Raw genomic sequence first — 26,345 nt, forward strand, 5'->3', positions numbered from 1 at the left:
TTTCTTATGTTGGGATTCCATCATGTTCCTGAGCTCCTCTCTAGATTTATTAATCATGTCTTGCACTAGGGGCACAATTTCTCCTGTTATGTGAGAAATTATTTCTGATTTCATTTTTTCCAGATCCCCTTTTGTTGCCAGTTCAGTGGGTCCAGGTGGTTGAGTATCAGAGTGTTTCATCTCATTTCCTTTTGGGGTTGCTGTAGGTGATCTGGGAGTCTGGTTTTGAGACTTATTTACATGTTTTCTCATTTCACCTGGGAAAGGGTGTGCTGTTGTCACCTGCACAGATTACCTCCTCTGAGCTGGGAGAGGTGGGACAGGGGCCAGGAGCAGCGGTAGGTATGGTGGCCCAAAAGCCCTTTCCTGTGGGCTGGGAGCAGCGGGAGTGATGGTGGCCGGGAAGCCCCTTCCTTTGGTCTAGTAACAGTGGGATGGTGGCTCAGAAGCCCCTTCCTCTGGGCCAGGAGCGACCGGACAGAAGGTGGCCCAAAAGCCCTTTCCTATGGGCTGGGAGCAGCGGGAGGGATGGTGACCGGAAAGCCCCTTCCTCTGGACCAGGAGCAGTGGGATGACAGCTCAGAAGCCCCTTCCTCTGGACCAGGAGCAGTGGGATGACGGCTCAGAAGCCCCTACCTCTGGGCCGGGAGCAGCAGGACTCAGTACCGTGGTCTGGTGGTCCGGTGTCCTCTGTGTCTTTGTAATGTGGAACCAGGTGGCTGTACACAGGAGCGGGGGCTGGGGTCTAGTGGATTGTTGCCTGGGCGTGGGCTGATTTGGCATGTTTTGCACAACTTGGGACCTTGGTAGGACGTTCGCAGACCTGCCTGTGGGCAGCAGCCTTGTTTGGCGTGTTCCATGTGACGCAGGACCTCGGTAGGGCGTGCGATGTGTTGGCTTTTAAAGTTGATTCTGAGAGCTAATCACCTGCTAGTTAACTGTTACAGATTTTTTCTCCTGCTTTGTAGCTTGCTTTTTTATTCTGTTGAAGGTATCTTTTGATAAATAGAAATTCTTTTATTTAATGTAAACTGGTACAACCACTATGAAAATAAGCATGAAGATTACAAAAAAAAGTGAAGCTAGAAATTCCATTTGACCCAGATATTCCCCTTTTGGTTCTTTTCTCAGAAGAGTCAAAGACATCATATTGTAGTGACCCATGCATACCCATGTTTATGGCAACACAACTCATAATAGCTACATCTTGGAAGCAGCCTCTATGTCCATCAACAGATGAATGGATAGAGACAGTGTGGAATTTATATGCAATGGAGTACTATTCTGTCATAAAGAAGGATAACCTTGAATCATTTGTAAGATAATGGATGCACCTTGAGACCATAATGCTAAGTGAAATAAATCAGACACATGAGGTTAAATATTGCCTTGTTTCTTTTATATAAGAATCTCAAAGTATAAACAAATAGCAAAATAAATAAATAATAAGAAGTAGGGAGTAGATCATTTTCAAGTGTGGGTATCAAGTTGTGGAGAAAAGGATGAGAAAGAGGTGAGAAAGGGAAAGAAAAGAGAATTGAGATGTATTATGTACATGGACCAATTCCTCACAAGGAGTGTGATCATTATGTACTACACACATGGACTAATACAAAATAAAAACTGTAAAATGAAATACAAAAAAGGGAGAGATATCTTTTGCAAAAGGGAAGGGGACCAAGAGCTGAGGGGGCAGGAAGGAAGAGAGGAAGGGGAGGGAAAAGGATTAAAAAAATGGAGATGTGTTATGTATGTGTACCACCACCCCACGAGGAATGTGATCGTTATGTACTACAAACATGGAATAATAAAAAATACAAACTGAGTAAAAAAGAAATTCTTAATTTTAAAGTAAATTTATCAATCAAAGGTCATATACTTTCTTTTTAAAGAAATCCTTACCTACTGCAAGGTAATAAGTGTATCCTCTTACATTTTATTTTGAATGGTTGGACATTTTCCCTTTAACATTTAATATCTAAATACATTTTGAGTTCACTTTTGTGTATGGTATATGGATGCTCTGAGGGGAAGATGTATTAATCAGTTTTTGGGTGCTCTAACAAAAAATGTGAGACTAGGTACCTTAGAAAGAAAAAGTGTCTTTAGCACAAAAGTTCGGAGTCTAAAAGCTCAAGATCAGGTGGCTCTATCAACCCAGCCTCTGGTGAGGGCCACCTTGGCAGCATCAGGTGGCAGATGGCATTGTGATGGTGGAAGGCGTAGGAGAGGACGTGACACAGAAGCCGCAGAGATTCAGCAACCAGGCTTACTATTCCTTTTTTTTTTTGAGACAGAGTCTTGCTATGTAGCCCAGGCTGGCCTCAGACTCACGGCAACCCTCCTGCCTCAGCCTCCTGAGGGCTGGGATCACAGGCGTGCACCACCACACCCGGCTTGCTATATTACTATTTTTATATCAACTCCTTCTCCAGGAACTAGATGGGGTCCCACAAGGATTAGGCACATTAATCTGTTCCAAGATCACTGCCCCCCGTGACTAAATTACCTTCCACTGTGTACCGCCTTTTGGACTTTTGGGAGGCGCTCACACCATATCAGAGTCATAGCACATAGTAAGAGAATACTTGAAACTGCCTATTCTGTTCTTTAATGAGTATGCTATTGTTCATATTTTCTGGTTTCTGTGAGTCATCTTGAGTAACGTACGCTCTGCTAAGAATTTGTCTTTACCATTGCTTTCAATTTTACTGGCATAAAAGTGCTCTTAGTATGCTCTTGTTCTGTCTGTAATGGCTGAAGCTTCAGTAATAGTATCCACTTTGCATTCCTAATACTGTTTGTGCTTTTCGGCGCATGATCATCTATCTAAGGTTTGACAATGTTGCTGTTCTTTTCAAACAATTGACTTTTGATTTTCTTAATTCCTTCTTCTGTATTGTGACTTTGTGTTCTTTTTCAGTGTTTTCTGCTCTCAACTTTATAATATTTTGAGTCTATGTTTCCAGTTTATTCCTTTGTTATCTAACTAACAATTTTAGATTTCATTGACTTGTAACCATGTTTTCTTTTCTCATGTATACATTTAAGGCCAAAATTTTCAAAATGTTTGGCCACATTATAGGTGCATTGATAAATAGGTTTTAAAAATTATTCCATTATGAATATTTTATAATCTCCATAATGCTTTCTTCTTTGTACTATTTTCTATTGTGGTTAAATATATGTAACTTGAAATTTATCACTTACCCATTTTTTATTATAGAGCTCAGTGAATAAAGGCCATTTATATGACTGTATAACCAGTACCACTATCCACTTCAGAACTTTAACAATCTTTTATTACTGAAACTCTGTTCTCATTAAACAAGAAATCCCCACCCCTGCCTCCCCAAGTGCCTGAAAACCAACACTGTACTGTCCATCTCTGTGAATTTGACTACTCTAGGAACTTCGTGTTGTAGAATCATGCAGTATTAATTCCGTTCCTGCCTGGCTTCTTTCACTAAGTGTAATGCCTTTGTGCTTTATCCATGTGATGGCATGTGACAGAATTTTCTTCCCGTTAAGGCTGAATAACATTCCCTTGCGTATTACACTATATTTGGGCTATCCGTTTATCTGTCAGACATTTGGATTACATACTAATCCATTCTCTGTTGCTATAACAAAACCCCCAATGTTGGGGACTGTATAAAGAAAAGAAGTTTTAGTTAGCTCACAGTTTTGGAGGCTGACAGGCCAAGATCCAGTGAACTTATGTGCCTTTGTGTGTGGGTCCCCCTGGTTGCCTCACATGCCAGATGACACCACAGGAAGACTGTGTGAGAGAGGGAGGGAGCACAGGCAAGACATGAAGCCAGAGAGCAGGGAGGGGCGAGACTTGTTCATTGATAACAGCCCTCTCCTGAGAACTCATTCCCTTCATTATTTGTGAAGGCAGCACTCCCAGTGACCTAGTGACCCGCCAATAGGCTCTGCCTCTTACAGGGCTCCCACTTGTCATATCTTCACACTGGGGACCAAGCTTGCAACACATGAACCCTTGCAGGATATATCACATCCAAGCCATTGCCAATTGCTTCCAGCTTTTGGTCCTTGCAAATAATGCTGCTGTGAACACAGGTGGACACATTACTGCTTGAGTCCTGCTTTCGGTTTTGGGATGTATACTCAGAAGTGGAATGGCTGGATCATATGGTAACTCCATGTTTACTTTTCTTGAGGAACTGTTGTACTGTTTTCCACAGCAGCTTCATCATTTGTCCCTGTCAGCAGCTTATTATTTTGGGGGGTTTTTTTTTTTTTTGGTAGTACCGGGGATCAAACTCGGAACCTTGCGCTTGTGAGGCAGGCAGCAGAACCACTGAGCTAAATCTACGGCCTTCTGTTTTGTTTTGTAATGACTCTTTAACCACATGTAGAATCCTGCTCACAATTATTTGGGCTTCCTGGATCTGAAGATCAATGTACTTCATGGCTTCTGGAAAAATTTCAACCTGGATCTAATCGAGTTTTTTTCTCTTCTCTTTTCTATTATCTCCCTCTAGAACTTTGATTGGACATATGCTAGACTTTCTCACTCTCTATGAAATTTAATTCCTCTTATTTTCCACGCATAAGTCTCCCTGTTTACATGCTGAGTGTTCAGCTGTCTTCTGATTCAAAAATTTTCCAGCTATGTTCTAATGTATTAAGTTTCTCTTTCTTTTCTTTTCTTTCCTTCCTCTTCTCTTCTCCTCTTCTTTTCTTTTTTTTTTTTTTTCCCAGTGCATTCTACCACGGAGCTACATCCCCGGGCCCTGATTTTTTATTTCTGATAATAATGTCATTTGTAGACATTTTGTTTATGATTTGCATTTCTCTGGTCAGTTTTAAGCCTCTTGTTCTTTCAGATGTTCAAAGTCATTTATTTATTTATGTATATTAACCATACCATACTTTATATTCTGTATCTGATTAATTCCAATATCTACTTTTTTGAATCTGATTTTGCATTTTATTATTACCAAGGCCTCTCATTTACAATGATTCTTTCATGTCTTCCTGGGTTTATTCATTTTTTCTGTTATCTCATACTATTTGTAAATTTAGCTGCATGAATTATTTGAGATCTTCTTTTAAAATAATTCTCGAAAGATGTTTTGACTGTTATACAAAATACAGCCGGTGTCAGGACCACGTTAAACTAGATAGTAGACTTGGTAGTTGGGTAGTATCTGGATTTCAGCTCCACATTTGTGTGAATGTGGGCTTCTGTGCAGTGTTGCCTAAGGGAGACTATTTTTTTTTTCTACTCTTATAGCTGAAGCTGAGGTAGGAACACACCTTCCCTGTCTCCTGTTGCTAGACAGGGTGTTTCTATTTCATCTGCTGAAAATGTCACCCTTTGGGAGACCTGGCTCTCTACCATGGTCCCTGATTTCTCCTCCCACCTTACACAGGGCCCAGCTTTCCTTTTTGACTCTTACATTCTAGGCCATCAGTGTTGGGTGAATGTTTCAAGCCAAGCACAGGTTCCAACATGCCCTTATGTCTCAGTTCCCAGTGACCTGACCATCTCTGCTCTCAGATTGTTTCCTTTCTAACCATAAGCTTGGTCCAATTTTGCAAAATAAGTTTTTATATAGTTTATCATTTTAGGTGTTCGCTACCAGGAGGCATGGATATCAAATTCATTTTACAGCAGGGAGGTCGTGACTATATCCATATTTATAAGCAGATGACTAACCACAAATGAAAGTGCCTTTAAATATTCTTAGCATTTTTGAAATTAAGTCTGCTTAAAATGAAACAAACTACACATGAAAATGAATCTTCCCAGCTTGTGTTGGAGAGGTTTGTGCTATTTGGGTGTACACTGGAATTTGTGTTGTCTAAATGACATAAAATTTGATAAACATCTCATGCTTAAGGCTAAGTAGATTCTGTGTAGGAGGAAAAATAGTGGAATTTTAATCAAGTATGCACCTACTTTATTGATCTGTAGGAAATGCAATACATTTTCAGTATGCTATTATAATTAGGAATATAGAAATAAAGCTATCATTTTACTATTGTTGCACCATTTAACTATATTATTATTCTCTCTTTATTAGGCATTAGAATCCTCTTTGACTGTGCTGAGTACAGATGGGGTGATCTTTTTCGTGACTGAAAACATCACATCTCTCCTTGGCTACTTAGCAGTAAGTTCTTTCATCATTTTGGAAAGCAGATCATTTAGGTTTGTCTTCTGGGGTTATTATTTCTTTCTAAGGCACATGACACACTGGAGAAGGTATTCTCAGTGTTGTCACAAAATTGTCATCTGCATTGGTTTCAGTTTTCAATCTATATGCGAGGTAATGAAGCATATTTTCCTTTCATGGTTTGAAAACTACCCTTGTAGGCAATCCCCAAAGAAGCGGGCTTTTTGAAATAGCAGTCGCTAGAATCAGTGGAGAGTGTCCAGAGTGATGACCTTGAGACGAGGAGTCCCTCTCTGTGATGGATGTGTCACATGGTGGTGTTTGAATTTATATATTTTGGAGTCCGTTAATTGTTCATTAAACAATGAATGGCATGGTTTATTTATCCTGTCCCATTGTTCTAATTTATTTTTGTATCTTTATATTGAATAACAAATTATTGTCTAATTTAGAAAAAGAAATAGAGTTTCACAGTTTAACCATATGATAGGTATTACCAGAGACACCTGTGCATCGGTTGTGCTTGGGGTCTGTGGTGTCCAGAAGTGCTCACTTGTTCTTGAGCCCTTCGGTGGCGTGGTGTCCATCTTAGGAAAGCTCTCCCCATCTTCTTAGCTCTACTGAGTTGGAATATATGATTTCCTACTGATTTAATTGATCTTCAAGCTGTACACCCAACAAACATTATTTAAATATTACAGTACTACATTCCTCTCTTGGAATATTTTATACTGTGATAAAAGCACCATAGGCTGGTTGGTTTATACAAAATAAATTTATACTTAGAGCTCTGGAGATCAAGAAGCCTAAGACCAAGGTGCCAACCGATTTGGTGCCTGATGGAGGCCCATTCTCTGGTTCATAGACAGCTTTCTTCTGGCTGTGTCTACATACTGTGGAAGAGACAAGGGAGCTCTTTGGGGTTTCTTTTATTAGAATACTAATCCAGCACATGAAGGCTCTGTCCTCATGACTTAATCACCCTCAAATGCTCCACTTAAAATACCATCACATTGAAGGTTAGGTTTCAACATACAGATTTTGGGGGAACAAACACTCAGTCTATAGTGATGCCTTCATATTACACTTATGCACACATAAAAAGACCATGTCGACTACATCCATTGCTGACAACCCACTCCCACAAAATCTGCATCATTGGGGGTGTTACGTTAATCTTATATGGGTGGTTGTTTTTATTTTACAACTAGTCTTCACTCCACAGAATTTTCTCAAGAATTCAACAAATCCTGAACCAGACATCCAATTTTTAAATATAGACTCAATTTTTATAAAAGTGAAATTTTATAATATAAAATTAAATATAAAATATAAAATTATAATATAAAACACATTTTAAATATAGGACTCAGTTTTTAAATATAGAAATAAATAGAAGCATGGCTTGACTTTATTGTAGTTATGTTGGAAGTGGATTCAAAACTTATTCTACTAGTTAAACTATACAAGTGAGCATGATCATCTTGAAAACTCACAGTACATTTTATACCCTTTTATTGTAATTTATAGATACTGGAACCTGTTTCTTCTATTTCTCATTCTCTGCCTTTCTTTTAAAAAATAGTTTACATTTCCAAATTCAACTTATATTTGCAGGATGCTAAATAAAATGCAAGTATTAGAGATACTAATTGAATTGGACTTGAGGATATTTATATCATAGAAGAGGGAGAGTGTTATTACATCTATATCAAAGATGGAATGTGAGAATGATCCAATATAGCTTAAATTTTATTATAATGAAGATCAGAAAACTCCCGAAATTTTGTGGCAGCTGGTACTGCTTAAACCAAATTCTTTGTTGACTGAGATTGATGACTTTTTCTTATTACATGGAGATTTTTCATAGTGGTGATGTTAGTTAAAATATTATCTTCATTTTCTCATAATATTTACTTCAAATTTTCACTTTCAAGAGGCTTTCATTCTTCAACATTTGAGATGCCCCCCCCCACACACAGTCAGTATAAATATGGAAGGTATATCACTAAGATGGTGCTGAAAGGCGGCTGTTGTAAATAGTGTACTCAGGAAAGGCCTGTCTGATTAGGTGACATTTGAGCACAGATCCGAATGGAGCAAGTAGGTGTTTGACACAGTAACTGGTACAAGTGTGTTCTAGACAGAGGACAGAACATGTAGAGAGGTCTGAGAACAAGAATATGTTTGGTGTAGGAAAGTTTCAGCAACAAGACTGGTGTGATTGGCGTATGGTAAGCAAAAGGACAAGAACTAGGAGATGAAGAGACTAGAAGAGTAGTGTTTTAGTTACTTTGCTCATTGCTGAGACAAAATACCCAATGGCCAAAGTTAAAGGAGGGAAGATTTATTGTAGCTCACAGTTTGTAGAGGTTTCAGTCCATAGTTGGCTGGCTCCAAGGCAGGGCAGCATGGCAGAGGGGCGTCAGGGTGGAGAAATAATTCATTGCGGGCAGAAGGCACCAAATCAACAAGCAGCAAGTGACAAGTGACAACAGCAGCCCCTTTTCTCTGTCCCTTATATTCTATCCAGGCTCCCCACCCTTAGGACAGGTAGCACTCGCACCCAGGGTAGAGCACCCTTAATTCTAGCATTGCACTAGGAATCAGTCCCAGCGTCATATCCTTCATCTCAGCATCATACACTCTAGATCCAGCCATCTCTGAAAAGCTCCACTTATGACTGTGTGAGGCTTTATGGGGAGCATCTAGATACAAGCCACAACAAGTAGCAAGGATCCACCTTGTGTGTGATCACTGCCTTCCCTCTGAGATGAGATGGAGCCATTGAGGAGATAGAGCAGATGTGGATAATGACCTAAGTTTTGTGATGCTTTGGCCGATATGTTCAGAATTCATGTGGGCAGCAGGCATGAAAAAGCGGAGTCGACTTGAAAACAGTTGGCTATTCTGGGCAATAGATGGTGGGAGATTGGATAGAATTGGAAGTGGAAGTATATATAGGTAAAATACACTTTGCCAATGGATTGGGAGGGGATATGGCATAAAGGTAAAGGTGGAAAGGGTCTAAGTTATGATGTTATAACATTGGTTATGAATAAAATAAGGTCCATTATTATAATCACAGTTTGAATATGTATCTGAAATTTGCCATCATATTTTTCCCAATCATTAATTCCTTGACAGTTTTTCTTTTGGAAAAACATGTGGTTGCGTGTAGTGGTAACTTGTAGTTCCATGGAATCACTACCCCACAATCTTAGCGGCCTGTCTGCCTGCTCACCCTGCTCCATTGCTCCCTTGAAAGAAAATAAATTGTGGGAATTTGCACATAGCCATTCTCTTGTGGTTATTCAGCAAATGCACCTTTTAATAATTTGACAGTACACTTCATGGAAAGAGTTTTTCGGCACTGAAATTTCAACAGAAGAGAATTGTGCAAGTTTTACACATGAGTATATCTTTAGTTTGCTACAATTGTGGGCAGATTTGCTGTGTTCTTCTTGAGGATCTCATTGCACAACAGAGAATTGCTAGTGATGAGTCTCATCTTGGGCTTTTCTCTTTTTGATTTTTTGTTTGTTTTTGTTTTTTTGCACCGGGGATCGAACTTGGGTCCTTGCACTTGCGCAGCAAGCGGTGAAACTACTGAGCTAAATCCCCAGCCCTCTTTTTTTGAGACAGGGTCTTGTTACATAGTTCAAGATGTCTTGCACTCACTATATGTAGTCCAGGCTGGCCTCCAACTCGCAGGAACCCTCCCGCCTCAGCCACTTGAGTGCTGAGATGGCAGGTGTGCACCAGGATTCTTGGCTGTGATAAGTTTCATGTGATTTGAGACCCAGTCTGGATCTCCTGCAGCACTCTTATCCTTCGGATTCTCAGTAAATGTCATAGATCGGGTAAATTCCTTTCTGCTGTTTTTGGCATGACGGAGACCATAATAATATCTGTATGATACCTAACAGGTATTCAAACTTGGCTTTTGAAAAAAAGTTCTTAATTTTTCTCTGGTATTTACCCTTGCTTCATTAAGCTCTAAGCACCTTGATGGTTCTGCCTTGAGTAATAAGAAGAGCAAATGCCAAAGACTTACAAAAATAACAAGAGATTGATGGTGGTTTCAGGTCTTTGCCCTTTCAGAAGCAGGGTCACTGGAATGATTGTTGGCTGTTGTTTTCGTTGGTTATTTATTATAAGGCTTATTGTTACAGTTCTTATTCCTGCAGAGTCTTCAAGAAACTCATTGCTTCTCTTCCCATCCATATGAGTGTAGACTGTGAAAAGATAGCTCACTTTGAATTATTCTAAATGACAGTGCTAGCTTTTCTTTCAGTAATGAAGGAACCGCAACATAGCACTTAATACCTCTTGTTTTGGTCCTGTTTTTAGTTTGTGTCATAATTCCTGTGCATATCCTAACTGCCCTACTTGACTATGTACTCATCATTTAAGTTATAATTCATATCAGGCTCATCTTCTATAACTTTTGCAAGCACACAGTATAAAAGTTTTAAACAAATGAGTTAGTGTAGAATGCCCAAAATGAAGGCACTCGTTCAGTAGCAAATTTTTTGGCCCTGAGATGAACCGGACTTGAGGTAGCTGTGGAATGATAGAACAAGAAACACTGAATTGGATGACACTTCTACACAAATCTCATTTCTGTGTTCCTGAATTCGCAATGGTTAGACAAGCCTTAATTTCCTCAGAACTAAAGGAGCTGCTAATTCTTCCTCTCACGGGGGATTCTGCAAGGTAGTATGTGTGTGAACATACCTCACACGATGTCAGGCTTGGAGTATTTGCTTTATCCTCTGTTACATGGATGGATGGATGGATGGATGGATGGTTAGGTGGGTGGCCCTCACTGATCAGAGGTAATTTGCTTTGTTATTTAAATTGTGTTTTAAAACTAAACCAACAAAAGTATTTTATTGAAAAGTTTTATGTTTAATGAAAAGAAATCCACATCTTTTGGGAAAGCAATAATTTATGGAATGACTTTCTCTGTGAAAATGCATCATCTATTATTTCCATAACATTTTGTTTGCTAAATTAAGGTAATGTTTCTATCCTGAGTCAAGCCAAGCTTTTTCTTGATTGAGATGGGATCCATCTGCTAATTTGAGTGTTGGCCAACTTATAGTCTGCTTCTACAAATGGGCCATAAAGATATATTTCTAAATATTGACTGTGTATTATTAATACTAATCAGTTAAAAACTAATTTTAATTTGTGGTTCACCAGCCAAAGCCGTTATTCAGCTTGTTTCTATCACATTAAAAACTCATTACTTCTGTGTCTGGTATTCAGTTTATTCATGTGTCACCATATTTTATCAACATAGTACAGCATTATTTAGTCACTCAACTGATCTATATTGAGTGTTAATTTATGCCAATCTGTGTTTTAGGTGCTCAGGGTGCAGCATTGATTAAGACAAACAAGGTCTCTGTTCTGACACAATTTGTATTTCAATAGGGAAACAATAAACAGTAGCAAAATGATAGTGAAGCACTGTCAAAGACTGTGCTATTTAAAAAGCTTGAGAGATGAAATATACAATATGCATTATTTTTCCTTGTGCACTGTTGATGGGAAAATAAAATAGGACCACTTTTATAGAGAATGGTATGGAGATCTGTCCCAAAACTAAAGTTAGAACTAGTATATGCCCAGCAATCCCACTGCTTTGTATATACCCAAAGGCAAGGGAACCTACATGTGGAGAAGACACCTGCACTCCCATGTGTTAGTGCACTGTTCACAATAACCAAGATGCAGAAGGAGCCTAAGTGTCCATGAACAGAGACATGGATAAAGAAAGTGTGGTATATAACAAACAATGGGACTTTACTCAGCCATAAAGAGAATAAAATCCTGTCACTTGTGACCACATGGGTGGACCTAGAGGGGATTATTTTGTTAAGTGAAATAAGTCAAGCACAGGGCAGAAACACCACATGACCTCAATCATATGTGGAATCTGAAAACGGTGATCATAGAAGTTGGAAGCAGAAGAGTGGTTACCAGAGGCTGGGGACAGAGAAGGAAGCAGAAGAGGGAGTGGTCAGTCAGTGAGTGCAGTGTTACTGTGTTATAGGGGAAATAAGTTCTGGTGTGCCATAAGAGAGGCTGATCAGTGGGTGGTAAGTTCCGGTTAGACAGCAGTAGGAAGTTCTGGTGTGTTGTTGTGCACTAGGGCGACTGCAGATAGCAATGATGCATTATGTATCGCCAACTAGAAGGGAGAAACTCTGAGTGTACTCACTATACAGAAAGGATAACATTTAAGGTGATGGCTATGCTAATTACCCTGAGTTGAGCAGTATCCAGTGTATACATCATATTGTATTGTATAAATATTTACATGTACCATGTGTCAGTCTAAAAAATAAGTAATAAAAGTTAATAATAGGAAGGAGAGATCCATTGCATCAACTGCTGAGACGTTACGTAAGATGAGGGCTAAAAATGGACTACAGGACTTCGCAGTATGGAGGTCAATGGTGATCTGGAGTGATTAGGATAAAGACTTGGTTGGTTCCCAGAGAAAGTGGAGAAGTGAAGAAAAGGGAAGTGGCCAAGTATAGTTCGTTTCAGGATTTTTATTTCCAAGTAGACCAGATAAATGGAGGTATAGCTGGAGGAGAAAACATAGTATGAAGGGAGGTTTAGAGTTAGAATTTTGTGTGGATTTTCTTTTTAAGGGGATGGATATTACAAAATATATTATACAGCACTTGCATGCTTACGGGAAGAACCAGTAGAGAGAGAAAGCTTGATGATACGGGGAGTGGAGATGTTTTTGGAACAATATCTTTGAAAAGCTGAGAGAAAACAGGGCAACATGCACAAGTGAAGGAGTTAGTCTTTGGTGGGTGGGAGCTTATTCATCGGACTAGGAGGGAAGGCAGGTTTCTCAGCACAGGAATACATAGGCTGGTAGATTTGGGGCAGGAAGATGTTGACGTTTCCTTTTCTTTTTTTAACAGAAATAAATGAGGTCAGCTGAAAATACTATAGAGGGCTGGGGGCTTAGAGGTTTGAAGGAGGAAAAGACAAGAAGGAGTCACATTGAAGAGTAGGAAGATGAATTATCAGAGAAATGCTTTGGGGCAGGTTTGAGTACCCATTATACTAATGAGTTTTTTTCATCCACCTTCAGTTGCTTAGGTGAAGATGTGGGGTAGATGAAGAGTTGGAAGTATCCAGAGTTGAGATTTTCTCCCACAGATATGGCAGAGGGGAAGAACAAATGGGATTGATTACAGCGATCTGGGAATCTTAGCTGGCCAGGGATGAATGAGACTATTGGAGGGAGGCAGCATACAGTGCACACCTGAAAGGATGGACTGGAGGTCTCTGGAGGTCGCTCTAGCATTGCTGGAGAGGGGAGGTGCTTTGCATGAGTACATTGGAAAGGTCAGGATGGCTGTCACAAAGTGAGGCAGTGTAGCTGGGTGAGCTACAGCAGTGTAATCAGATGGCTGAAATGGGGCAGGATCTAAATGCCCTGGAGGTGGGGAGATGGGGGGCAATGAACAGTATTAGCATATAGAATAAAATGTGCTTTCTCCTCCTCCTCCTCTCATCCTCTCATCATCTCCCTCTCCTTGTTCCCAGTATGAGGTTATGGGCAGGAAATTATTGACCTTTCTGCCTGATGAAGAGAAAAATGAAGTCAGCCAGAACATTAGCATGACACTTCCTCTGTCAGAATCAGGTACAGATTTTTTTTCAAGTATTAAATTCTTGGGTTTTAAGAGACAAGGAGCACTCAGTGGAGTAGTTTTTAAAAGGGCATTGAAGTCACTATAGCTTTTGATGATATGTTAATTTAATTTTATATATCACATAGCCAGGCATAGTGGTGCACACCTGTAATCCCAGCACTCAGGAGGCTGAGGCAGGAGGATCACCACGAGTTTGAAGCTAGCCTGGGCTACATAGTGAGTTCAAGGCCAGCCTGAACTACATAGTGAGACCATGTCTCAAAAAACCGAAAAGAAAAATTCATATATCAAAAATTATATCTTGAGTGTTAAAAAAGGCTCTTCTGCGCTAAACCTCATTCTTCACTGGGAGCCCTTGTTATTACAGATTATATAATTGCATTAGTGCTATATAAACAATGGATGACTGTGTATTATTCTAGCTAGTACCTTACTCTACAAATTCAACACACATACAGTGGCTATGTGTGTGCTCGCATTCATGGAAAGAAAGTAATGCTCTGTAAAATTTATTCCAAGTAACACATTGGTCTTATGATATGATCCTACAGGATATGTTACAGCACTAATCAAACTTGCTTGATTTCTGTTCTCTTTAGTGGGAACCCACATTGATTTTTGTTGTCATTTAAGAAGAGGAAATGCTGAAAAGGGACAGTGTCTTAATTATGAGTATGTGAAATTCGTCCTGACACTCAGAGATACTTGCAGTAGTAAGTAATTCACTTCATCCTCTCCAAATAAGGTTCATGAGTTATGTAGCCTGCCATTGCTGACATAAATGTTGTCTTACTCTTGCTGATCATGTGCTCCTTGATGTCACAAATATGAGTTTGTGTTTACTCATATTAGACATTAACAAATTAATAGTGAAATTTACAAGGTGGGGTCACATAGAAACATGGGGGATTAAGATGATGAAGGATGGCTCTCTCCTTTTATAAAATGAAGAAATAATTGTTAAGTCTTAATAAGAGAAGTTTAATGCATAGCCAAGCTCAAGTGAAGGAATGCGTACCTGAAATTGAGAAATAAAGCAGTAGCACAATGACAGCAACGAAGTGGATTCTGTGGTGGCCTCGATGGATTTTAAATCATACAGAGACTCCCTGGACTGGGATCTGGAATTCCTAGCCCCTGTCAAGGACCAGTGCAGAAAACTTAGAGGTCACTTGTTAAAGTTCTGTCCACTGGCCTAGAGGAAGAGTGAAGTTGTCATCTCTCCAGAAATTTGAACACACAGAGAAATGTGCCATTTATAGTACTCCAAAATTCAGACTTGGGTCATGTGTGGATGTCAGGCCTCAAGTACCATACTGTTTGTAAGGCTCAGGAAGTGCAGGTTGAAAAAATAACAAATTAGTTGAAGTTTGTTAGTGTGTAGGGCCACAAAACATCGGGGGCTTGAATCAGAGAGGAATGGCTCAGATAGCTTAGAAATACATGAAAAGATGCTCCAACTCACTGAGAAGCAAAGAAAGAAAATGTAAAAACTAGGAAGGTGGCGTTGCAGTCAGTGAGCTATGCCCACCAGAGTGGTACAGATTAGAAATGTGAATAATGCCAGGTACTGATGAGCATATGAGAGATGAATGAATAAGTAAATAGTGAAGATTAGTTCACATAGAGGTTGGTTAATATATTTCTTAAGCTTTTTAGAGATTAAATGCCAGACACTTTTTAAAAAAATCTTAGACACTCTCACAAACACACACACTGTTAATATCCATGTGGTCTATGTAAAAGAAAGGCTCTAGATTCCTTTTGGACCCTAACATGTACATCCACAGGCTAATAACAGAAGACTGAAACCATGAACACACAGCCACCGATTCTCAGTACTGACTTCTCTGTGTTTTGGTGGGGATCATGGGGGGAGGTTGGCTGGAAAGGAAGGAAGACAGGGAAAATCCCATGACTCAGAATTTTGAAAATTATCAATGGGCTGGTAAACAGTACACTGACTGGGCAGATGTCTTAAAAAGAAAAAAAAAAACAACTGGTACCTGTCAATTATATTGTCACATGTGTGTGCATGTCCTTTAGAGTCTTTTGTGTTTTTGGGTGGCTTCATTCCCAACTGCCTTGGCATTGAATCAGCTGCTGTGAAATTTTCCAAAGAAGACCGTTTCTTTCTTGTGGGGTCTGTTTGTGTTATCAATACTGCGATCCTAAAGGTGAGTACACTGCGTGTGGCCATCAGGCTTCCTTAGCAGACGCATCCTCTTCGGCCTCTCGGCCACCAGACACCATTGCTGAAGCGCTGACTGTGTAGATACAGGAGCAGACACTGAGCAATTCTTTGAAGAGTTAGACACTCTTAGAAGAAATGCACAGTCATTTACAGCTGATTTTGACATGCTGTGAAATAATCTGGCTCATGATCAGAAGTGAACATTTTGGGAAGTAGACAAAGGAAAGTTTCTGTTATAAAGTAAATTTCAAAGTGACTCTTTTATTTCTTTTTCGTTGGGTAATTGACTGTAACAGTTCTTGCTCTCCTAATGTTCTTCCAGTTTGTCACTCAGAAATTCTATCTCTAAGAAGAAAAGGTGATCTTTAGAATCCATCTGACAGCTTCAGGATGAATTAACTTTTTCATGCAGCAACATATTTAGCAAATACCTCTTATGCTTCAGTACTGTAACATGCTGAAGAAACCTTAAGGGAGAGAGACAATAGCTACATATTACTGACAAGTGCTGCAGAGATGAGAAAATCGAATAATGTGCTAATAACTGCTGAGGTTAGGGAGTTCGGAGAGTGCTCAGCAGAAGTCTCTTTCTGATGATTTGTATTTTGGGCAGAAACTGTCAGTGAGGGTAGGAAATGAAGGCGATCCAGGCAGAGGGCGCAACAGCTCTAAAAGCCCTAAAGTAGTGACGAGCTTGCAGAGTTCAAAGCAGGGTGTACAACTAGAAGAAGTGAAAGAACAAAGGCATAGTAGAGAAAGCAGGATCCAAGAGGTAGGCACAGGCCAGACTATGTAGAACTTTGAGATCTAGAGCAGTGTACGTGAGTTTTATTCCAAGTGCAGTGGGGAGCAGGGGGTGACATGACCTGAGCTTATTTTCAGAGGTCTGGCTGGTTTCTAGGCAGTGAACAGAGCACAGAGAAACAAGAGTGGAAGCAAGAAGACCCCTGTGTGAGAGATACCCCAGGACACTGAGCAGTGGCACGGTGTGAAGCCCCCTTCAGCAGCTCTGTTTGGACTAAGTTCATACTGTGAGGATGCTGAGTGACAGTGCAGCAATGGCCAGGGGTGTCATTGTTACTGTCAGATCACTGCTAGTTATCCTGAGTTTCCAGAGAGATCACTTGCTCTGCTCTACCTTGCATCTCTGGTTTAAAATGTGTACCTTCCTGAACACATTTCCAAAACTGTGAATGCTATGGGCCACTCAGGTTTATAAACTGTTTGTCTGCTCGCCCCTGTGCAAATCAAAGGAGGCCATGTATTTTGGTAAAATACACTCTGAGGAGATGGAGGGGCCCATGTGCCTCACATCACCATCTCACCTTTCACAGGTGGCTTGGGGTCTTTTACAACAAGGAACAGTGGGGGGCAGACCCCTACCCTGGCTTGATCACTTTCAGCTCATTGTCCCCTTTCTTGTGGAAAGGAAACCGGACTCTGAGCTTTTTGGTGTCAGCACCTGCATATTCTGTTCGTATTTTTGTGCGGAGGAGAGATGTGGGAAACTATGTATGTTCTAGGCCTCAGGGAGCCACTTGTCTCTGAAGGAAAAAAGTTAACTTTTAAAGGTCTACTTAGCTGTGCTGTGCTGTCCTTATATTCAGGTGGAGAGCAGTGGTCTATTCATCTTTCTTTCAAATTTAAGAAGAGAAAAGTGGTATAGAGAAAAACAACTGAAGGCAGTTTCCTGATTCAATTGCCTATTCCTTCTCTGCAGTACCCTGAGATTTGCATTCTTTTCTCTACCACAAGAATATACTTGTAGGCATCCCAGTTTAGGGCTCAACCCCAATACCTACTTCCTCCATCCCACATGACCCCCTCAGTTGTTTTCTATCCCAGTTTCTCTCTGGGTTTCTAGGACATCTGTTCCATATTAGCGCATCGTTTGAAGGACAGATCTCATGAGAACAGAGAGCTTGTGAGCAGGAGATTGTAATAATGTGACTGTGTAACACACTGAGAAATACAGTGAGCTCGGAGGTCCAATAGCTCTATGTCCTGGGCCAAATCATTATGTCTCTATCATACCCAGTTTCCATATCTGTAAAACCCAGTCTTTCTCACTTTGATATGCTAATTGGTTGTGACATTGGATATGAGCATGCTTCCAAAATTAACACATGCCATAAATGTCATGTACTTTTATTATACAAATGCATTTAAATGTCTAAATAAACTATTTTCCTGCAGGAACTCTACACTGCAAAGCAGTCCCCTAAGAGTGAAACTAAACAAGATTCACATGAAGAAGATTCTTTGGGGAGCTACAGGTAAGAGGTAGTGTTGATACGAGTAATGGAAAACTAGAATACAATACATTTTTGCTAAATAAAACTAAAACAAGAGGAAGAACATCTACAGACATTTTCCCCATCAAAGTGAAAAGAAAAGAATCCAGGTGGTCAATCTACTAGTCAGAATGCACTTTCCTACTTAATGTAATTCATATTCTTCCAACAGAATATAAATGCAAGTGATTTGACTTTTTATTTTTAAAAGCAGCAAAACAAAAAACAAAATTTAATTGGTAAAACAGTTAATGACTTTCAAATTAAGGTAATCCATTTAAAGTAATACTTATTACTTTTTCTTGAAAGTAAAGATAATATTTAAAGAATAGAAAGAAACCAATAGTTCATTATTTCAAGTGGAAAAAATGAACATCCATTCCTAACCTATAGGAAAATGCTGGCCAACTTGCTAAGTGTCACTAAGCCTCCTTCATACACCAGTTTAACAACCTGCCAGGGGCCTCTGCAACATATAAATTCTTTATGAAACTACCCAGATATTTAACACTTGCTAGACTTAGTAGTAGTCTGTTTGTATGTGGTAGCAGTATTGGGAGTACAATATTGGGAACGGGTTACATTTTCCTCCTGCATTTCAATGTACATGTACTGCTAAATGAATAATGATAGAGACATTAAACGTGTACTCCATGCCACTAATATTTAGCAAAATAAAACAAGCAAACACGAGGACTTTGTGAGAGATTTCTTATGACTGAAGGCTTGCTTGCATGGGGTCTGCAGGTGAGAGGCCGTGGTCACTGTTAGATAAGGAGCCAGAGCTGGCAAAGGCGTGAGCGCAGCCAGAAATAGCTGAGGTTCATCCGTGCCCAGGGTTGAGAGAGGTGGACAGTCTTCCCACTGAGAGTTCCCGGGATCTGGCTGTGAACCAGAGTCTGCAGCTCCATACTGGCAGAGTGGGGAGAAGAAAGAGTCGTGGCAGCTGGCTGCTTGCACCCACTTTGCTTGGTTAAAAGCCACTGGCTACACGAGGGTGCGCTTGGAGCTGTGTTGAATGTGATGTGTCTGCTCCTGCCGTGCCATGATCTTTCATTTGTACCAGTGAGCTTTCCCCGGCCTTTTTTGTAAGAACCTAAAACTTCTTGTAAGGTTTTTTAGCATTTTATCTGTGGTTCAAATCATTTTTAAATTTTTTTTAATTTTCAATTTTTATTCATCCGTGTTTGCAGTACATAATCACATTCCTCATGGGGAGCTGGTGCCTATGAAGGCCACACCCTCATTCTCTTTTCATCCCCCCCCATCTTGTATGCTGAGATACAAGAGCCACGCTCCGACATCCCCTTGCCTAGGCCATCCTTGCATGCAACCGAAAGCACATTTGTTGAGTAAGTTTGAGTGACAGCCTGAATGTAAAAAGATTGGCATAGCCATTGTATCCAGTATTCAGATAATGGGTGTTCATAGAGCAGACACCGGTATTTTATTTTAGAGTTTAATTGAATCACAAATACTCAGATGTAGAAGGAAGTCAGGTGCACATCTGTCCTGTTGATTTTTATGAAATAATAAGAAAAACATTTTCTAAAGTCTTAAATTATATTATTTCTAGCCTTGTTCCTCTAGACCAGGTACTTGGGAGAATAATCTCTGCAGAATAAGTGTGAGGGTCAGATAATATAAGGAAATCAGATCTATATGTTGTATAAAATATTATGCAGAGGTAAGTTATTAATTAGGAAGGTCTTTTAAACATGGAGTAGTTATATTTTAAAACTATGCTAATCATTATATTTACAAATGATTAAGGTGTGATACGTGTATGTACCAATTCCCCAGACAACTGTCATTATTATGTATTGCAAACCCATACCAATAAATTTTTAAAAACTATGCTAAACCCTTATGGGTCTATAAAGATTTTTATTAAGTATAATAGTTTACATGTAAACATAAGAGATGGTCATGATCTGAAATCTATGGTAATTGTGACATTCCCTTTATTTTTCTATTAATTTAAGGTAGTTCTTTTTCTACCTAAAGCAGCACATTTTAAACTTCCATACTTAGGAGGTGGGATTGTATCCATTAGCACCTAAGTCAGTGGTGGCAAATGTGTGGCACGCGTGCCGCAGTAGGCTGCTTGTATCATTGAAAGGTTTTAAACGGTTCACCATCACTGACCTAAATTATTCATGAATAGCGTCCATCCCCTGGCTGGATGTGTCCCCCAAGCTGGGAATCTCATCCTAAGGAGCCTGGGCCACACTCTTCCTGTCATGGAGACGTGGATGTGCTTGTGCCTGGTGGTGACAAGTAAGGAGTTGGAGCCAGCCTCTTAGTTTCCATTTAATTTATCACATCAGTACTTGCAAGGGCTGCTCCTTGAAAAGGGCAGGCTTCAAAAAGGCACAGGTAGAAGAAAAGAGAGCAGTCTCGGGGCTCTGGGTTTTATACTTGATTTTGTTTATAGGACTTCTAGCTAATCCATATTCCATCTTTAGTTACCTGACCAATTATTTTCATCATCTAAAAGCATAAAATCATGAGACTATTAGATTGGAGATGGATAATAGCAATTTATTAATACTTTCTGGAATGCTCTCTGTAAGGGTTTATAATCAAAACTCATTGAAGCAACACTGAAATCACTGAGGATTTACACACTAATGAAAGAGACTAATAAATATCAAAGTTTAGAAAAATCTAGGAGAAATTATAAAAAGTACTAGCCTAGCCTATTTTATACAAGGTAATTTTGAGTAAATATCCTGGAAGCTGCTTGTTCTCTTCAGACAAGTAAGACTGATTTTTTCCTCGTGGTGTTCATTTGCTACCCTGTAATCAAGATATCACACTTTCATTTTAGTCATCTAAAGAAACAGAACAGGATCTAACCATCTTATTTTTGGGCTTAATAGTTTTGTTTTGCCCTTTTCTTATCTTGCCTTATTTTTCTTTAGCTTCATTGTTTTTGTTTTGTTTCCTTGCTTTTCATTTGAGTTGGCAAAACTACCATATGTCTCTTCCTTACTCATGTTCATAATTGGTTACATTTTGACCAGTTTTGCTTTCTTTTCCTGTCTTTTCCCTTTTCCCTCTTTTCCTACCTTCTCTATTTTTCTCTTTCCCTGCCCCTCCGCAGTACATGTGTGTGTGTGTGTTTGTGTGTGTGTGTGTGTAGAATTTATTATGGACCACATAGATAATCATACCTACCTCTTGTCTCAAATACTTCTGTTCATTATTTCTAAACAAGGATATTCTATTTTATAATCACAGTATGATTGTAAAATCAAGAATTTTAGAATTTATAGAATTCTATTATTTAATACAGAGTCCATGCTTAAATTGTATCATATGGACCAATAATATCCTTTATTGCTATTTTTTCTTGGTACAGGGTCCAATTCAACATCATGCATCACATTTAATTGTCATGTCTCTTTGGACACTTAATGTGGAACAATTTCCTAGACTTCTTTTAACTTTGTTGGCCTTGATATTTATGGAGAGTGTCAATTACATATTTTGTAAAATGTCCTTCTCTTTGGGTTTGTCTTATATTTCCCCTGATGGGATTCAAGGAGTGCATTTTTGTCAGAATACCACGGAAGCAATGTTGTCTTTGTGGTACCGCATAGCAAGAGGTACATGATGTTTTCCATTATGTTGATGTTAGCTGTGATCACATGAGTAAACCGAGATCCTCCAAGTTTCTTGACTGTAAATTTTTCCCTTTGTACATTATCAGTAGTTTATGGGAAAGTACACGAAGACTGGTTGTGCTCTCATTGTGACTTGTGTGCTACTGCCTCTGAGTGCTTTCAGGCTGGGAAACAAATACTCATATAAATGGCTACATACAAAACCAGTCATTTATTTCCTCATCTGCCCAGTTATGCATATGTGCACCTTTGCGTATATGTGTAGGCAGAATAATACAAACCATGACTTCATACTGATACTCCGCACGCGTGCGTGTATGTTTTACAAGGGATGGAACCCAGGCCCTTCACACTGAGCTATATTCCCAGCCTTTTATAATTTTTTAAAATTTTGAGGCAGAGTTTCTTTAAGTCACTCAGTTGCCCAGGCTTTGCTTGAACATGCGATCCTCTTGCCTCAGCCTCCCAGAGTGCTGATATTACAGGCCTGTGCCCCCACGCCCAGATCATAATAATATTTCTAATTCTAAAGCACAGTGTTCATTGTAGCCTTCCTGTTTCCATATTTGCAGTGTGCTTCTCCAGTCCCAGAAGCCTCTTCCCATTATCCTCAATAGAGTTATTTGCTTGCTCAAATAGTAAATGAATAAAAAGTTGTTTTAAGGTTGCCATGTCATTGTGAATGAAAACCTCCAAAATTGAATTCAGTATAATTTACAATAGATTAGGTAACATTTACAACTTGTGAAGTACACATATCTTAAGTGGAGCACTTAAAAAGATTTAAGGAATGCCAAAACCAGTCAGTCACCTTCCTATCAAGACAAACAGCGTACCTGGTAGTGACCATCAGTTAGTAACAATATTTTATGTTTGAAAATTCCTAAGTCAGCAGATTTTGGGTCTTCTCACCACAGATGATATATGAGGACATACATATGTTAAATAGCTTGACTTGCCATTCCACAGTGTACACACGTATCTCAGTATTATATGACATACCATGTAGTTTTTACTCACCATTAAAACTTTTTAAAATATGCAACATTTTCAGCATATTAGAAAAATTCTTTGTGCCGCTTCTCTGTGGTCCTAGAGGCAACTGCTCTTTTGGTATTTTTCACTATAGGTTAATTTTATGTTTTACTGGAACTTCGCAGAAGTAGGACCATTTAAGGGATATTTTGTTGCACCTGCCCTGTTTCAGCATAAAGTGCACATATCAATAGGTCAGTCTTTTTTTCTTGCTGAGGAGTATTCTATTGTATGGACGTACTACATTTTCTTAAGTATTTTCTTTTTTGTGGACATTTGCTTCTAGTTTTTAAAAATTATTTCTTAAATAAATTACTTGTTAAATTATACAGTAAAAATGGAGGGTTTTTTTTTTCTTTTTCTCTCCTTTTTTTTTTTTTTTTCTGGTGATAGGGATTAAACCCAGGGCCTTAGCATATACTCTACCACTGAGCTCTACTCCCAGCCCTGATGTTTTTCTTTTGGTGTACAGTTCCTGTGAACTTAACACTTGTAGAGATTCATGTAACCACTACTGTAAGCGAGAATCAAACAGTTCCATCGACCTGAAGAAGCGTCCTTGCCCTGTCTTTATAGGCACTACTAACCACTTTTACTCTCCACTACCACAGTTTTGTGTTCTTGAGAATGCCCTGTAGATAGAGTCACATAGTATGCAGTCTTTAGAGACTGGCTTCTTTCCCTCGGCATAATTCTTTGACATTCACCCAAGTTATTGCATGCATGGGTCAGTTTTTAATGCTGAGTTGCATTTCATTATATGGATGTACCACAGTTGACTCATTCACCTGTCAAAGGACTTCTGTGTTGCTACAGGTGTTTTGGTGGTGTTAAGTAGTATCTCCACGAATGTTTATGTTCAAGATTTCAGAAGCCGTACTTTTTCTTGTCTTTTCTCTGGAGTGGCGAGCTAGGAATGAGATTGCTAATTCCTAACAGTTTATGTTCAACCACACAAGAAACTAACAAACCATTTTCCAGGGTGCTTATGCCAACTTACATTCCTACTCACAATGTGCATTTGCTCCCTGTCCTAGTGAGTGCTGTGTTCTCAGTACTTTTAGTTTTAGCTACTAGCAGGCACATTTTATTACTAAATTATGCTTTTAATTTGCATTCCCCTAAAGACTAAAAATGTTGAGTATCTTTCCATCATTTGCCATCATTATGACTTCTTTGACAAAGTTGTATTTATATATTCAAAGGTTTTGCCTATTTTTAAAATTATGTTCGTTTTCTTCTTACTGAGTCTTGTTTGAGAAATCTGTGTGCGTTCTAATCCAGGTTGTGTGCTGGACATTTGATGTGCAAGTACTTCTCCTGTCCATATCTTCTTTTATTATTTTCTTAACAGTGTCTGCAGCAGAGAAAGTTTATTTTTATTCTGAGTAAGGAATGTATTCTCATTTTTTTCCCTTTGATGGGTTTTTTGGTGTCACGTCTTAAGAATTCCTTGCCTACCCAGGATCACACAGACTTTTTTTTCCTAGAATTGTGTGGTGCCAGGTGTCACATTGGTATCTATGATCCATTTTGACCTGTTGCTATTCTAAGGTAAAACGTTTAGGTCCAAGTTCATATTTTTTGTCATAGAAATGTCCATTTGTTATAGTAGTGTTTGTTGAAATGTACTCTTGCTCCTCTCCTGCTTAAAAACTTTCTGTGGTTTCCCCACTGCACTTGGAATAAAATTCAGACTTCTTTTGCACGATGTGTGAGGCACCCTTCCCTCATGCCTACCTGTTCCTGGGAGCCTGTGGTGTCTCGCTCCCTTACTGATCATATTCCAGCCACATGGCCTTGTCTGTGTCCATGCATGCTCAGAGCTCTTTTCCAGTCGTGTCTCTGCACAGATCTGCCTCCGCAGCCCAAAACGCTGTTCCACCATGTTGTACTGTGGCTGGCTTCTGCTGGTCTGTCCTGTGGCATTTTGCTGTTTTTCTTCATTATGCTTACTATAGCTTTTCACTTTGTAGTTATCTCTGGGCTAATTGTTCATTGTCTGCATTCCTCATGAAGTTTCAAACTCCCACGAAGCTGTGTTCTCACTGTTCAGCCCTGAGCCTTTCCTCTTAAAACTTTCTGTCTGATATGAGTAAACAAACAACTCTAGCAATAATGTCTGGTGTCATTCTGCAGAAATGACATTTAAGTTTTTGGGCATTTCTGCCCTATCATGTCCTTCCCCTCTGGATTCTGCATGCTTGACTCTTGCTCACTGTCCCCTCCTCTCTGGAGTCCTGTAGTCACCCATGTGCTTTCTCATCTCCCTCTGGCATTCTCCCCTTTGTGCCAAGATTCTCAGGTTTTCTGGAGAATCAAAAGCTCCCACCATGCTGGGAGGCTGAGGTGGGAGGATTGCCTGACTTGGGCAACTTAATGAGACCCTGTCTCAAAGAAGAGAAAAAAAAGCTGAGGCTGTAGTTCAGTGCAAAGGCCCTGGGTTCAGTTCCTAGTATCAGGAATTTTAAAAAAGCTCCATGAGGGCAGGATCCAAATTATCCAAATTACAGATTCAACTTGTGTCTCTTTCAGTAGAGGGACTAATTCATTTTGTTCCATTAACTCGTTTTCTGATTTCTAGTATAGGGTTAGGTGTTTAGCCACGTGTCTACCTTACCACTGGAAACTGATGGGGTGAAAAGAAGGCCAGATTTAAAGTCACATCACCTTTACACAGCCTTTAGTGTTTGCATAAACAGCAAAGATATAAGAAGTTTTTTTTTGTTTTAGTCTTAAGATAATGCAAAGTCTTATGCTCGCTTCGGCAGCACATATACTAAAAATTGGAACGATATGCAAAGTCTTGACTGGTCTCTATTGCTTTATTTCCCCAACTGGTTCAATAACAGTCCTATAAAAATGACATAAAAATCATATGCAACGTGATCTTAGAGGGATGACAGAGTGCATTATAAAGAGACAGATCAAGATGCTAAATAAAACACAGCTATTCCGCAAAACTTTACTACAAATGTCTACAGCCAGGCCAGGCCTTCTGAAGCCGCTTGCTGTATTTATGAAACAGGAGCTGGCCATGCTCTGTTTGATGATGTAAACATACTGTATTTCTTTTCATTGAAGTGCTATGGCAAGGAAATCATTTTGACTAAACATTGAGGAAGTTTAATTCACAAAACAGCTTCCAAATTGGAAAACAATATTTGATAATAGGATTGACCGAAAATAATGAGGTATGAAGGTAAATGCTGTATTCAGTGAATGGTAAAATGCCTATTGAGCTGTCAGTTTGAGACCTTCAAAAGGACTCCATTCTTTTTGAGTGGAGATGCATCCGTCTCTACAGAACACTCCGTCCTCAGCTGAATGGCTCTGTC

General features: G+C 39.4%; 1 long non-coding RNA gene across 1 annotated transcript in view; it reads left to right on the plus strand.

The window, feature by feature from the left end:
* LOC110346987 (uncharacterized) overlaps window positions 1-26,345 on the plus strand; it is a 51,019-nt gene that overhangs the window by 15,319 nt on the left and 9,355 nt on the right. Inside the window, exons 4-6 of the long non-coding RNA XR_002391294.2 lie at window positions 6,060-6,149; window positions 13,743-13,842; window positions 14,452-18,322. This is a non-coding gene — a long non-coding RNA (uncharacterized LOC110346987). The remainder of the gene's footprint in view (window positions 1-6,059; window positions 6,150-13,742; window positions 13,843-14,451; window positions 18,323-26,345) is intronic.

Source organism: Heterocephalus glaber, unplaced genomic scaffold (assembly GCF_053883595.1).
Source record: "Heterocephalus glaber isolate CG9 unplaced genomic scaffold, H.glaber_assembly_v1.0 deba00001164, whole genome shotgun sequence".
Lineage (NCBI taxonomy): Eukaryota > Metazoa > Chordata > Mammalia > Rodentia > Bathyergidae > Heterocephalus > Heterocephalus glaber.